The sequence below is a fragment of the Topomyia yanbarensis genome, chromosome 3 (assembly GCF_030247195.1).
Source record: "Topomyia yanbarensis strain Yona2022 chromosome 3, ASM3024719v1, whole genome shotgun sequence".
Lineage (NCBI taxonomy): Eukaryota > Metazoa > Arthropoda > Insecta > Diptera > Culicidae > Topomyia > Topomyia yanbarensis.
Window position 1 is genome coordinate 269,640,589 of NC_080672.1, and position 16,528 is coordinate 269,657,116.

The 16,528-nt window shown below is 35.9% G+C and overlaps 1 protein-coding gene across 6 annotated transcripts in view; it reads left to right on the forward strand.

Annotated features, from left to right (window-relative positions):
- Window positions 1-16,528, forward strand: part of LOC131691411 (uncharacterized protein DDB_G0283357) — a 351,896-nt gene that overhangs the window by 58,408 nt on the left and 276,960 nt on the right. Inside the window, exon 2 of one of the 6 annotated variants that reach the window (XM_058977778.1) lies at window positions 2,691-2,737. The gene's annotated coding sequence lies outside the window, so the exon portion shown is untranslated. Of the gene's footprint in view, window positions 1-2,690; window positions 2,738-8,570; window positions 8,728-16,528 lie in introns of those variants that run through there. The other 5 variants (XM_058977779.1, XM_058977781.1, XM_058977780.1 and 2 more) reach the window with 5 other exon arrangements.

The window sequence follows — 16,528 nt, forward strand, 5'->3', positions numbered from 1 at the left end:
TAAGATAGCTATAATTTTTACTCTTTATTGAAACTCTTGTCCTCCATCTTGTAAATAGAATTGTATCCCTAGTTTTAAGATATCTGTGAAATTTCTCATAAATATTTGTTCCCCCTTTTGTGTACTAAACTATATTGTTAGTTTTAAGATAGCTGTAAAATATTTCGTAAAATACTATTACTCCCCCTCTTGTATATCAAACTGAATCCCTTGTTTTAAAATTTTTCATGAAAAAATCTTTTGGCCCTCTCTTGTATATTGAATCTTATTTCTAGTCTTAAGATAGCTGTAAACTTTCATTTCTTGTATAAAAAACAACATTGCAACCTCCTAGTTTCAAGATATCCAAAATGTAAAAACAAAAGAATTTGGCACCGCCAAGCTAACGCATTTGTGCCTATCAAATAAACGAAATGAATAAAAAAATAAATAGAAGAAAGACCTCTTTGTTTTCAGAAATAACGTGAATTTTGCACCACAATTCTTGCTTTTTTGCCTTTCTTGTTTTCAGTATTTTGGTTTTTCGTTTTTCGTTTTTCGTTTTTCGTTTTTCGTTTTTCGTTTTTCGTTTTTCGTTTTTCGTTTTTCGTTTTTCGTTTTACGTTTTTCGTTTTTCGTTTTTCGTTTTTCGTTTTTCGTTTTTCGTTTTTCGTTTTTCGTTTTTCGTTTTTCGTTTTTCGTTTTTCGTTTTTCGTTTTTCGTTTTTCGTTTTTCGTTTTTCGTTTTTCGTTTTTCGTTTTTCGTTTTTCGTTTTTCGTTTTTCGTTTTTCGTTTTTCGTTTTTCGTTTTTCGTTTTTCGTTTTTCGTTTTTCGTTTTTCGTTTTTCGTTTTTCGTTTTTCGTTTTTCGTTTTTCGTTTTTCGTTTTTCGTTTTTCGTTTTTCGTTTTTCGTTTTTCGTTTTTCGTTTTTCGTTTTTCGTTTTTCGTTTTTCGTTTTTCGTTTTTCGTTTTTCGTTTTTCGTTTTTCGTTTTTCGTTTTTCGTTTTTCGTTTTTCGTTTTTCGTTTTTCGTTTTTCGTTTTTCGTTTTTCGTTTTTCGTTTTTCGTTTTTCGTTTTTCGTTTTTCGTTTTTCGTTTTTCGTTTTTCGTTTTTCGTTTTTCGTTTTTCGTTTTTCGTTTTTCGTTTTTCGTTTTTCGTTTTTCGTTTTTCGTTTTTCGTTTTTCGTTTTTCGTTTTTCGTTTTTCGTTTTTCGTTTTTCGTTTTTCGTTTTTCGTTTTTCGTTTTTCGTTTTTCGTTTTTCGTTTTTCGTTTTTCGTTTTTCGTTTTTCGTTTTTCGTTTTTCGTTTTTCGTTTTTCGTTTTTCGTTTTTCGTTTTTCGTTTTTCGTTTTTCGTTTTTCGTTTTTCGTTTTTCGTTTTTCGTTTTTCGTTTTTCGTTTTTCGTTTTTCGTTTTTCGTTGATCATGTTTCATTTTCGATTGGCTAAGCTGCATTATCCTGCAACATTGTCGCCATTCACCTCTGATGTAGAACTCATATTTCTTACCTGCCCGCGGTGCCAACTGAGGTACAGACCACCTTATGCCGTTTCTGCTGGAACGCGGGCTAGGTCGGGTTCTATCCCCAACCGTTGTCAGTTCATCGAGTTCGACAGGTTGATGGATTGGAGCCTGTCTCAGTTTTGCTTCAAGCGGAATCGGCATTAGTGAAGATCTGCTGGGATCTGTGGTCAATGACCACTGGTCATATGCTTAGAGGGAAGCGTGCGTGAAACTGCTAATGTATCCGTTACACAAAGTAAATCTTTCGTTGGTCCTTTAATACACCACAAAATTTCTTGATTTTCATTAGAAGATTCGGTTTGTTCATTACCCTCGCTTAATATTTTGATTTTTCTCTTTTGCGAGCTTACCTTTCGTAGAAGCTTTTTGAAAAAGGAAGTTTCAATTGAGGCATTTAATGTGACGGCATTTCGTTATTTATTGTGACGATTTTAGCTATTTCAGCAAGTGCTGATCAGTAGCGGGTTTGCAGCCGGGAGCGGTCTCCACAAGCTAAGTATAGAGTAGAAGCAACACTCTCAGTATGAATAAGAAGCAACACTCCTGATGGCTGGCTGTGCGGACTTCAAGTTGCATGATAAAAAATCTCGGAAATTCGTATCGAACGACTTTCGTGCATCCTTGCTATGATCATATTGTCTACCAAGACATGCATCCTGGTCTTTTCTCTTTCCTACTAACACAATTCCTTTCCCGTGATGCTAGTGTAGATGCAGAGGCAGATTCGGTCTCTATCAACAGCTACTGTCGAACTAAAATTCCTTTCCTTCACCGGTAGAACAGCGAAGCCAGCATTGTTATTGACCATGATTCGCTACACGAAAGCATCATTTTTAGTAGCTGTTTTGATAGTGAAGTGTATTATACTGCATTATACTACACAGTAGAATTCATAGCCTTAGTTAGCGTATTTGCAATATTTAAGCTCATATTCGTAAATCCAATAGTGGTTTTTGCATGATTATTGTCCCACATATTCGTGGAGTTGTAGCGGTGAACGATATTCCAGTTATTCTCCAAATTGGTTTACATGAAGGTAATATCCAAAGTTTAAGCACATGTTCGATTTGAAAACAAATAAAGAGTAATGCATATTCGTAGAAATGCGCTCTACAATAACCGTTAACAGTTTATCAACCCACGTTAACATGTGTATGCTAATATGACTTATTTGCTTACTTTCAATTTCAGACACTCTTCAATATGGGATAGCTACCGCCATTGACAATCAAGGCAGGGTAAGTGAACAAAGTAAAGCACAAAATGCGACTGCGGCACTAACTAGAAGCACATGGAAATTGATTAGCATTTGCTTGTCACTCGTGTATGTCTAGTATACGAAAGTAGTTCTTCGAAGAAAGCGAATGTATGGTACATGTGCAATGTGCAATGTGCAATGTGTTGCAACACGCTGGTGATAAAACTAATGTCGTTTTCGTTTTTGACTGTGCGTTACACCGGTGTAGTCGGTGCTACACTCATTCAAACTTGGGTGTAATCAGTCTGTCTCTTTTTTTGCACTACACCGGTGTAGCACCAGGTAAAAACAAGGTACCCTCCTTGCTATTTCGTCTAAGGTACAATGTAAAAACACTAAAGCAGATATACATATATCAGGGATCTCTGGCGAGACAGTTCAGCTATTTATTATTTGAGTCAACAGAAATTTTTAAATTAGCTGTGAAATTGGCTTAGTCTTATTAGAATCTTTCGCTTGGAGTTTAGAAGCTACAAAATAAATCTTCCCCACTCCGTTATAAGTTGTAAGTTGGGATTTGCCCGCTACTCAGGTTCTTGTTTGCCCGGCGTACCCTTCTTTTCAGGGCGGCCTAGGTGCCTCTACAGAATTTCGGATTTTCGTTTCACAACAACAAATAAATTAATAAGTATACCGACTTTTATTCTTCCACTTCCTCTTCCTGTACTGTGCACTGCTGGATCTCGTCGATCTGCTGCTACCGTTGACGGAAAGACGGGCGGTTTCTTCTGACCGTTTAGCTAGGGAGGTAAGCTTGGCTCCTTTGTTGGAACCTCCCTAGCGACGTTGGCGAATTATCGCCGGATCGACTTGCTCGCCGCAAGCGATCCCGGAAGTCACCGCAGTGCACTTCCCAGGGGGAACCTTTGCCCGCCCTGCTTCGTTCTCCTTGGCGATTAACTGTGGAGGAGAGCTAGGCTCGTTCGACTGATCCTCCACAGTGAGAACGGCCGGTGTTTTGACTCCTTCTCGTTTAGCCGGGGAAGCGAGAGCACTCCTTAGCGATTAGCTATCCCCTTATGGCAAATCAACACCGTACATACGTGTGCCCGAACCACGGAACGGCACTTTCGACGGTATAACTTGCCGTCGCACGCGCGCACTGGCACTAGTGGCGGGAAACTTCACTGCCGTCACTCTCTGGCTTATCTCGATGGCCGCCATTTTCACTCCACCAAACAACCAGCGAAAAAACACACCGCCGCATAGCTGTCATTGCCATGGTACAGCATAGTTAGCAATCACTTTTACAGCGAGAGGAGAGCGGTGACCTACCTAAACCCTATGTTTCTTATATACAAACATAAAACAAAAATTACTACACCTATCTGAACGCATAAAACCGTTCACATACGCGAAACTATACAAAAATTTACAAACTAAATGTGAACGGTATAGAAATAGCGGTGAGCACAAATATTCGTAAACAATACACTCTACGGAGAGAGTACGCACAAATAGGTATATTTCCACCCAGTGCTAAATTGTTACCCTGACGGGTTACAAAGTTGAGCCGACGTTGTGAAGGCTCTGACTACTATTCATTTGTCGAAAGAGCCTGGTCTTGATCATCTCTCGCCCCAATTTATAAAAAAGTCGCACCCATGTGCTGTCTCTTCCAGTGTGAATCATTTTCAATGGTTCTCTCGCTGAAGGCATTTTCCCTATCGCCTGGAAAAAAGCTGCAATTGCTTTGCAGTTGCATCCCACATTATCTCGGCGTATTCACACGGGTTTGTCATGATACGATCAACAACTTCTAACCTGATAGTTTACACATCTATTTTGTATCTCGCCATTGAGAAGCGTCATCGGGTGGAAGCAATTTATATCGATTTTTCAAAAGCTTTCGACAAAGTACTTCACAACTTAATTCTGAAATTAAAACTTTAGGATTTCCCACCTGGCTGACTAACTGGTTGCAGTCTTATCTTTTCGATCGTTCGGAATTCGTATAAAAATATAAAGTATAAAAAACACGCGCTCAAGCACATTCAGAGCAGGTGTCCCGCAAGGCAGACATCTGGGCCCGCTTATTTTTATTTTACTTGCTAACAATATTTGTAGTCGTATTAAGTCTGGGCAATTGCTATACACGGACGCTCTTAAGATCTTCCGAACTATCGCATTTGACGCCGTAGTGCATAGAAGAAGATTTCTGAATAATTTAAGAATAGTGCACATTTAGCGGAATGGAAGTCAACGTTAATAAATGCAAAGTCATCAGTTTCGGACGCTTGAGTTCTCTAGGACGTTATGAATATAGCATACAACGAAGAACAATTGAAAGCATCGACTCGATCCGTGACTTGGGTGTGTTCTTCGATAGGAAGTTTGGCTTTTCTGACCACATCACCATGACAACTGCTAAGGCTTTCGGAATGCTAGATTTATTAAAGTGGTACATCGCACAGTGTTTCAAAACGCCGTTTTCACGATAAAAATTCAATATCTCCTGAACCGTTGGATTTGGAGATTAGACTTCTTCGAAGAAGTGTCTGGGTATAAATAGACGCATCTTTTGATATAATGAATTAAGTGATTAATTCACCTAAAAGTGAGATAGAAAAGTTATTTCCCTAAATAATTTAGCTAGAAGCTTACTGTTTTTAGCAAAGTTATAGAAAATATTGTTGTTAAGAACTTTACTGAAGATGCTAAAGCGAAGATAGCGAGATATGGAGGGTTACTTGCGATAGACCCCTTAAAACATATCTTCTTACGATTATATTTTATTTTAAACTGGTCTTCTACAAAGTTGTTCAGGGCGATAAAATACACATTTTTGGTGAAGAAGCTCTTGAAACAAAAAAGTTATTGCCAATTTTCAAAGATTTTTAGGTCAACTTACACCTTAAGTAACTTCCTTAATCGCAAAAACTCGCAGATGGCTTTGATTACAATTGAAAGTACTAACGTTTTACTTACCATAAAATACAAAAACCTTTGTCTGACGGAGTCTGCTAGGTAGGTTATGTATGAAATCAATACTCAATATTACCATCTCGCACTGAACAAGAAAATAACTCAACATACGAAGAATATAAGTGGTTCTTCGAATTATAGCATTTGCTGTCTTCCGCAAAGTTGTAGAACAGGCATTTTGAAATATTTCTTCTGAACATCTCGATATTCTATCTCTCTTCTATGAAAAGTTAGTGTTTGCGCCCTCTATGCGGTCACAGGTAGAACTGAGATTTTCTAACCAAAACATAACCCTTATTATGTACGATGATGCTTCTGAACATACTATTTAGCTAAACCTAACAAAAATCTATAGTTCGTGGAAAACAACCATCCACTGCTAGGCCCCATGCAAAACTGACTCAGACATCACTTCGTTAAAACTTTAATAATTTCTTTTAACAAAGCCGGATTGACTAGCAGTTGTAGACAATTCAATTATCTATCTTATTTTCACTTATAGTGTTAATACGATGCATACAGTGCCACCTAGCGGTGAAAATGCGAGCTAGTGGGTTTTTTCCATGTAAATTGTCGAAAAATCCCATACAAACTTTAGGCACGTTGGTCCGGTAGCTAGACTTGTTCGATTTATTTCAAATTTGGTGCAAGTACTCCTGGTGGGATTAGGATTCGACTCAGGGGTGGGCTGATTGAGTTTTCAAAAATTAATTAATTTTCTGGGCAGTCTACTTTACAGACACCGTACAGCATATGTACAAAATGATCCACTAGAAAGATGTTTCCGCAGATTTAACGAAACTTCTTCGTTGTTTGATTTTACCATTTCCAGCATAGATATGAGTTAATAATAAGAAATACATGAGTATGTAGCCCACAAACTACTAAATATTTGAGGTGGTAGCACAGAGTCGACATGGGAAAGTAACCACGCGATTTATTGAGTAAAATGATCGTTTCTCGGCACATTGTTATGAAGAAGCTTGCTACCCCCATGAAAAATTATCGCCAAAACTCAACGTAGGGGTTCGCAAAAAAAAAAATGTTTTTTTTTTCACGCTGAATGATGCTACAAGGGCAAGGACAAGGATCTCTTTGGGGAGGTACAACGCACACCCATCTAACTAAAATGACCCTAGTTTACTTATTTACTTTATTTTTTTTTTAGTATACGAGGAATCGAATCACTTACCCCGGAAGATCGAAGCCCCGGGTAATCGAGTTTGACCTGTATTGCAAAAGACACACCTTATTAAAAATGCTTGCACAAATAGCTATAAATAACTAATACATACCGTTAACTCGTTATCAATAAAAATAATAAATGAAAATCAACTGAAAATATAAATCAAGCCTTAAAATTCTGATGAATCGACTAGGGCCAAAATAGGTACATCTATATTTAATATTTAATTTAATATTATTTATAGGAATTAATAGAAAAATTTACCCTGATCATTTTATTTACAATTTCTTCGCAAATGAAGCTTAATTTCAAATAATAGAAGAAAAAATGACTCGATTATACGTGTGATTCGGTTATCCGCGTGAGGTTTTTTAAATCCCCGGATAATCGAGTCCGACCTCTACAATACGAAATATTTTCGTAATAATTAAAATTTTTCGTGTAATTTCTTTATACAAATTTATTACAAATATAGGTCCATGAAAGTCGTTTCGTGGTACTTAGGAGACTCTCGGAATAGAAAGAAACAGTGTGTTGGGAGAGCTACGAATGATTTCTAGCAATATAAAAAATCATTTACTTCACGTATATCAGTTATACGCTACCAACTCGTATTAGAAATTTTCTCAGTATTTGATAATTTATACTTGTTCAAAATTGTTTTAGTCAGTTAAACGGACTTGCTAAGAAATATGAGAGGAATTTCGCATTTGTTTGTGTTGCAACAACGAAGACATGATATGCAACCGACATATCTTATGCAGGCAAGTATCGATTGAGATTGAGTGCGTAAGTTTATCGAAAAAGAAATTTATGTCACTTTGAAGCAATACAACATACCATATTATTTGAAGACATAATGAAGATATGCTTGCAAAACAATAAATTCTTGTTATATGGTGGAAAACAGTAATGCTACAAAACATATAAAATTCTTGTTTGATGAACCACCAAATGGGTATTCGCACACACGCCAATGTGATGCTTTTATGGTGTGCTTAGATTTGAGTAGTACGTACTTGGTGCTTCTTATCTCATCCCGTTGGAGCAGTTTTCCTTGAAGTATGTTCTTGAAATAGAGCCGCCAGACAAGAAAAAATTTCCTGTCCCGAACCATGTTTTCCTAGTTGGTCACACTGTATAAAAGCATTCCAGGGATTTACAGTAAGCTGTTGGTTTGTGTGGTACCAAGTCAAGCCACTTTGGTTATTCTGATATCACAAATGAATGCGAGCTATGAATAATGATGCAAAATCTAGTGGTGTACCTAATCACTCAGAATCAAACAGCTAAACCTAAATCAAAACACAATAAATCCAGAAAGCTCGTCAACTGCACAAACCAACCACTGACTGTGCACCTACTCTGATATGAAAGTACACCTAACCTTGGATGGGTAAAGCGCATGTTCTGTTATCATCATGGCTGGGAGAGCCCCCCACTGAGCGGAGAAAGTGAGAGGAAAACAGCTAACGGCGCCGAGCAGCCCTTGGAGACCCTCGCACAGCGTAGTTTTACAAAACAGAGATATGCATAGTATGAAAAACCAGCAGCTTTCCGGAGCCTGGCAATGGAAGCTGTGTTTGTCAACGCAAATGCTTGTACTGATTTCCTCTCTCTCTCTCTAGTTTTTCTCGCGCGTACCCTTCATGATGGTTGTGATGTTGAAATCGAAGGACTTCAAACGGAGTTACACGAACACCACCTAGTTTGCATTTCATCTTTTGCGTAAAGTGGACGGTTTGCCGGAAAACTCCCCAAGGTTTTGTTGAATTGTTTGTGGCTGCTGAAGGTGCTTATAATTTCTAATCGTGGAATTGATCTAAGATTTGATCCAAATTGAAGTGAAAATTTGAAAAGTGAGAATCTGGGTTCTGAAATCTACTAATAATTTGCTCCAAAGCTACAGAAATCTTCGTAGACATTCCTTCACATCATTCAGAACGGTGTGCATTTTTTCTGTGCTTTTCACTGCTTTACTGGCCGGGTGGGTGGTTTTCAGGGTGGGGGTGTGAGGATTGTTGTTAGCCCCAAGCAGAACCAGGGTGTAATTATTTTCCTTCACTATTTCCGCTTTGTGAATTCCGCTACGGGAAAGCTTCGATTCCGCAGTGCAACGGCATACCGACGCTGATAAAGTGATGTTTATTCTGTATCAAAATGCGGCACCGTAATAGGGTTGTTTCTCGAAGTCCTAAGTAAACTCGATGGAAAGTTTAGTCAATGCCTATGGTCGTTTCTACTTGTTCTCGTGGGACGTGATTCGAATGGACTGGAATAGGTAAAGTCGGTGTTTTCAGGTTCGCTGGTCTAGCACTGTTGGAGGCTGTTGGTGTTTTTGAGTCGCAGTACACAAGCGAGCAACACACGCACACAGCTATGTGGGATGCATTAGCTGGAGATTATAATCAAATAAAGTAAGTGTGATTTTTTTAATTATTTTTGTCTGTGCCATATCCCCTGAAGCATTTTTTATGTAGTAAACGAATTGCGTTTCACACTAGTATAGTCATAAATTTTCATTTGTGGTAACTTAAATCTGACTTATGGAAATTTGTAATTGAATATTTGAACAATATAGAAAATCACACGAAGGAAAGCTATTCTCTCGCTAAGGACAGTTAGGTTATCAGGCATTGCTGATTAATTTAGTTGTTAAAGCATATTCTCGTATATTATTCAATCGTTCATTTAATAAGACATGGTAGCGTTAGCTTAAAAGTGCCAATTTTGTTTTACATTTTAAATATCTTAAACTAGGTTATTACATATTGATTTTTTAATGAAACCAAGGAGAATTTATAGCTATCTTATACATATACACGAGGTGGTAATATAATTTTCGTTAGATGGGTCATTTATTCTCGTATATTAACTTAGTTATTTTTCATATCGTCGGTAGACCTTAAATATCACACGTTAAGAATGCGCATCATGGATCAGAATTCATCTGGGCCCTATGGAATTAGGCAACTTGTATGCTCCAAGTAGGGGAACATGGGGAGACTTGACCAAGCGCAAAATTCTATTTTCGGCTATGGCGTCTTCTATTCGATTCTTAATTTTTTTTCAAAAATATTTTTATACTTGTTTCGATCCCTTAAGGTAATTTTGAAAGTTTGGAGTAAAAATTCCTTTCGTTGCAGAAAATATTACGTGATTAATAAATTTGCATTAAATGATGTAATTTTTTATCAAACTTTGTATGGACATATCTACTCGACTACTAATTACTATTAAAGGGCTAATATACCATCTTAATCCTTGTGAAGCAGTGAAATGATTTTACATAAACTGGAACATTGGAATAGTTATTACTACAATTCGCATGAAATTGAACGCAATAACTAATGTTGGGGAGACTTGACCAAGATTTTGTGGGGAGACTTGACCAAGTGGCGATCAGCTGAAGAAAGATACAAAATTCCTAATATTTATTATGCTTTGGTACCTACTGTTAATGTTAATCACGCCATAAAAAAATCCCACCCCAAACATAAGTCTTTATATTTTAAAATTTGTAAGTAAAGTTAGCAATAGTAGGACTGATTTCGTGACGTGTGAACGTGCAATGCAAGCAGTACAGTTAATCCTTAAAAAGAAATGCATTTAAAAAAATCAAAATTTATCAAATGCAACTCTTTTGTATTTTTTACTGCTACCTAAGGATCTCGACAATAGGGAAAAAAATAATTACAGTATGTTTTATGTCATTATTTTTTGTTATGTTTTTTCAAAATTCTCTTACAATTTGACTCCCCACGCCTTGGTCAAGTCTCCCCGCAATGGGGAGACTTGACCAGAAAAAACGATCACAGAAAAACTTTTGTAACTTTTCAAAAATTAAATTAAAAATTTTGCAAAAAATCATGAAGACGCGCAATAACTTTGCGCATTATATCTGGATGATTTTTGGGGGATTGAAGGCTTTTTTAGAGATTTATGCAGTTTTAGCTGAAAACCTGATCAAGTCTCCCCATGTTTCCCTAACCAAAAATTCTAATCGATTCCTAAATTTCAGTAATTGTGCGACTAAGTTCGCGTAGTAAATGGAACTAAAATTATCCAAGCAAAATATGACTAATATGATGCATTAATTTTTTTTTTTGAAAAACAAACTATTTAGCTAAAACCAATTTTCCGCAAACAAATTAAATTCGTGGGGATCGGCTATTGATTTACTATTATACGTTAAACCCCATACAAAACTAACTCAGACATCCCTTCGTTAAAAGTTGAATAGTTTCTGCTAACAACATTGAAATTCAGTTATCTTTCATAAAAAAGCGAGCCAGGGAGTTTTCTCAATATATATAAGTGGTCGAAAATCCCATTCAAACTTTTACCCTCGAGCACTCGCGCTGTTGTAGGAGAGAGAGGGTAACGGTGGAACAGCAGGAACTGTGAAACATTCGCAATAAAATCATAATGCAATAAAAGAATTCATTCCCACATATATCATGGTTTCTAATTCTTTACTCGTATTTCTACAATTTGGAAGACTTCTGATAACTCTATCTCTTTTAGTGGATATTTGTTTATTTTGAAACAGCCAGAGTAAATGTGCCATGAAAAATAATAAATATTTAGTCTATTGCTATTTATAACAAATTTTATGCTCAACATTTTCCGCGAATAAAGTTTGTTGGTTCTGTGTAATTTGACAATTTCCTTAAATAGACCCATTGGGTAACTGTGAAATGATGACGTATGGGGAACAGTGCAAATTTCTTGTTTTTGTGATCTATCTAAAAATGAGAATGGGCTCCGAATTTTCGTGCAAAATTTACTGAAGAAAATAGAATCTGAAATTAATCAAATAGTATAGCGCAGTTGATTGAACAGTCTGTGATCAACAAAGTGCAATAAAATATTCGCGGTTCCGTTCGTTGGCAACTAATTCGAATTTTAAATGATCGGATTATAAGTAGGAGAAAATGGAAGCCAAAGTTAAATTCAGGTGTTTACGTATCAAACCATTATGTGATGATTAAACTAGTGCGATATCTCGGACAACAGCATCACATACAACGTTTCTCGGTTCGGTGGTCCTACGACCGTTTCCCACCATCGTCAGAGGCGGCAGAACGAAAATCATTATTCTAGTCGAAAATCAAAAGCTTGAAGAAGCAATATTATTCATTAACTACAGAGATAATTCAAAAGGAGGAAGACGTGACATCCAATCTGGTAAGATCCACCCAACATAAAATTCGAATAAATGCATCAAATACAAATATATATCACCCCAGTCCGCACCCCATTTCCTGCGAAACTAACAAAATCCAACATCCGTAATACCTATGGAGATTGCGTGGATTGCTCGGCTTAAATCGAAATTCTTGCAACAAAAATTTTCTGAAATGTAGTAGTTCTCGAGATATTTTAAATTTTGTTTTAACAACCCAATTATTTTGTTTTATTACGACCTTTTCAGAAGTTATTCGCGTTTCTCTATCAGCAGCAATTAGTTTTTCGTACGGCGCATAACATTTCCTGTAACTTTTCCATTGACATCAAGGCGATATTGTAAACCATTTGAAAGCTACTTGAAAACAACCGAAATATAATTCAACTATATAGTTTAATCATCAGATCCTATGGTTGGATAATACTTTGACTGGGTGTTTGGTTCATGGTTAAGAATCTCTAAGGGAGTGATAGACTATCATATTTGGAGAAAAAATCGTTCAACACATACCATCAAATCTCGACCGTTACAGAGTTATTGAACTTTTTGTGTAATAAACTTATTTGTCTTAAAATACCTCTAACTTTAAAAGTATACTTTGTATTTTAAATGTTTTAGTTCCATTCGAAAGGTGAGAAAATTTCCTATTGAATATGTTCTCATATATTTAAATTATTTAGTTTTGATTACCTGTTAGCTGTAAAGTAGTTAAAAGTTAGTGTTTTTGAGGAGGTTTTTGCTAATTTTCTCGAAATAGTGAAGTATCATTATAGCAATATCCATTATCCAAAAGTTGGGTTTTAGGACGATTCATAATTTGTTCTTGGACGTCATATTCCTATCTCTTCTCATTTCTTTGTAATTTTATTAATATACTTTTCCTGTAACCGACTTGCAAGTGTTCAAAAGACTCTAATCTAAAAAATATGCTTTATATCGTTATTTACAAGATTTTATTGGAAAGCTGAGAAAATGTCCTATCAGTGTATGTACAAATATCTTTTAGTTAAGTGTACTAAATGATTTTTTACTAACGAAATAACTCAAAATTTGTGTTTTTGGAGAGTTTTTTAATTATTCTAATTATTAATCAACAAAATTAATCGTTACTATTGTACATTTGATGCCCATTAATGTTCTCTATAACTTTTTATTTGACACTTTGTATGTATCTCTTTTAATTTTGCTGCTATTTAATAGTTAACATAGCATGACCTCGCCACACATGTAGTGGGTTCGAAATCGTTATTTTTGCATATGAAACGATGTGATAAAAACGATTTTGCGTCGAAACCAAAAGAGATAATTGAATGGAGTCACAGAAAGAACTGTAGAACTTGCTGAGATGCATTATTTCCATGATGATAATAATGGTTATGTTTATTATTTACGATTTTTAGAAAATTTACGAAAATGCTAATAATAACATTAACCATAAACTAATTTACTTCTAAAAGAATACTAAATTCACTTAACTGAAAGGTATTAATACATTTTTCTCTGTAAAATTTTCCTGGCTTTTGAAGAAAAAGAAAAAAAGTATAATAAGTGCCATACTTTTTCAATTAGAGCTGGTATTAGTGAAAATGAGATAAATATATTCAAGTTGAATAACCCAAACTCATGAAAATAAGAAAAGGTAAGTGTATCATGTCAAAGAACGAATTATGTAGCTCTTCAAGACTAACAATCTGAATTATTAAAATGATGAAGTTAACTATTAGGATTTTCAAGAAATGAACGAAAAATCGATTAACATTGTTTAATTTTCAATAAATTACTTTGAAAAGGCTACTTAAACTCATTAGCTGAAACATGTGTGGGCATCACTCAATGCGAAATTTTCTTACCTTCTCAGTGGACCTAAAATATTTGAAATACAAAGTATACTTTTTGAGTTAGAGGTATGTTAAAAGTTTTAACACAAAAAGTTCAATAACTTTGTTAAGATTGAGATTTGATGGTATGTGTAGAACGATTTTTTTCTCCAAATATGACAGTCAATCACCCCTCGAGAGGTTCTTAACCATGAACCAAACACCCTGTATAGCTTTCAAATGGTTTACAATATCGCCTTGATGGCAATGGCAAAGTTACAGGAAATGTTATGGGTCTTACGAAAAACTAATAACTTCTGAAAAGGTCGTAATAAAACAAAATAATTGGGTTTAAACAAAATTTAAAATATCTGGAGAACTACCACATTTCAGAAAATTTTTGTTTTAAAAATTTTGATTTAAAATGGCGTTTGGAATCATATTCAAAAATAAAATTCTACTTTTGACTGCAAATAGTATGAATTATGAAAATGTATCAAAAGTTGTTGTTAGGAAAACTTTTTTATTTAAATCTTCTCCATGATCCAAATACACTGAAAAAGCTTCTTTTATGTCTGTAAAACGATAAACATTAGACTTTTGACAATTTATGATGGGGTAACGCGAATAACTTTTAAAAAGGACTTAATTACATGAATTAATTGTTCTTGTAGGAGCAAAATTCCAAATATCTCGAAAACTATCGCATTTTGCAAGATATTTGTTAAATGCATTTTGATTTAAAATGATATTTAGAATTATATTCTGTAATAAAATTACAGTTTTGTGTGTCAATTAGTATGGTATTTAAAAGCATGTATAAAGTTATTGTTAGAAAAACTTTTTTCTGATAATTTCTACATCATGAAATTACATTCAAAATATTTCTTTTCTCCTTAGGTTTTTGTTGACAAAATATAAAAAATTACAAAAAATGGTTTTTTTTTTGCAATTTGAATTTTTATCATTAATTTTTGTTTTTATGAAAAATGACACAACATTTTTTTCAGTGTATATTTAATCGAGACAGCTCTTTGCCGCAAATGGAAGTTCAATCCCAACCTACGGAACGAAACGCCTCATTATCAACATTGGTTTTCGTCGCCCCTTTGAGTGGATTTTCACGATTTTCGTCACCCATATTAGGCGCTGATTTCCTTAAGCATTTTAACCTGTTTGTGGATTTGCGAAACGGCAAGCTCGTAGACAACACAACACGGCTAGAATTCGGCACCATTGAAGCGGATTCCGAAGCCGACATCATTACCACATTCGACGTGAACAATCCCTTTGCTGAAATATTGAAGGAGTTCCAGGACATAACCGTGCTTAAAATTGGGCTCCATCCAACCGAAGCGAAAACTCTACACCACATCATAACCACAGGTCCGCCCGTTTTTTGCCGCCCCCGACGACTCCCGATGGACAAATTGAATGAAGCAAAAGCTGAATTTAAATTCCTAATGGAGCAGGGGATTTGCCAACCTTCCAAAAGCTGCTGGGCCAGCCCCTTGCACATGGTACGTAAAAGTAACGGAAAATGGAGACCATGCGGAGATTATCGAGCACTCAACGCCATAACTGTTCCCGTTATCGTTATCCCATTCCGCATATCCAGGATTTCTCCACCGTTCTGCATGGCAAGAAAGTGTTCTCGTGCATCGACCTGAAACGTGCCTACCATCAGATCCCTGTCGCACCGGAGGACATTCCAAAGATGGCAATAACAACACCCTTCGGCCTTTTTGAATTCAAGTTCATGACATTCGGTCTCCGGAACGCCAGCTTCATGAAATTCTGGGCGATTTGGACTTTGTTTTCCCGTACGTGGACGACTTCAGCATCGCCTCGAAGGATGAAGAAGAACACAAAGCGCAACTACGCGAAGTTTTTCGACGATTGCGCGAAAACGGGTTGATCATCAATCCAAGCAAGTGTCAGATCGGACTGCCGAAATTAGAATTCGTAGGACACCTGATCAGCGCCGACGGCATTCGACCAACTCCGAAAAAAGTCGATGCCATGCTGATGCACTTATATTGAGGTTTTATGATAGTTTTATAGCCACTAATAAAACTTATATTGCACTTGTAGCGTGCTATAAAACTTCAATTGTTACTTGGGAAGAAACGAAAGCAATGAAATTGAATAACGATAGGTATTCTAGGGCGAATGAGTTATAAACTTAGAACGGAAAACCTTTCCTTTCGATCATGTTCATATGAGCCTGCCTAGTCCTAGTTTTCCGTTCTAAGTTTATAACTGATTCGCTCTAGAATACCTATCCGGCTTTCAATTTCATTGCTTTCGTTTCGCTTAGTCTCAAATTTGCCGAAAATAGTCAACAAAATCGATAAGAAGAACCTTGCGGCAATTAAAACATAGTAACAACAAAAAAATTTGTAAAAGTTCAATCGACTTACCACTTAATCCAATCATAGTCTCACCAGAACCCTAACATTTCAAAGAAGAAAGTTAGAATATGGAAATATTCAGAGAAATTACAGCAACATGCCCGTTTTATAAATTTGTAAAGAACACCTACTTTCTATCCCTCTCCGTTGAAAAGTTAATGCTAGTTGGGTAAAATGTGGAACTAAAATTCTTTATCCAAAACAGGTTTCATATTATGCAAGAAAATTTTTCGAAACA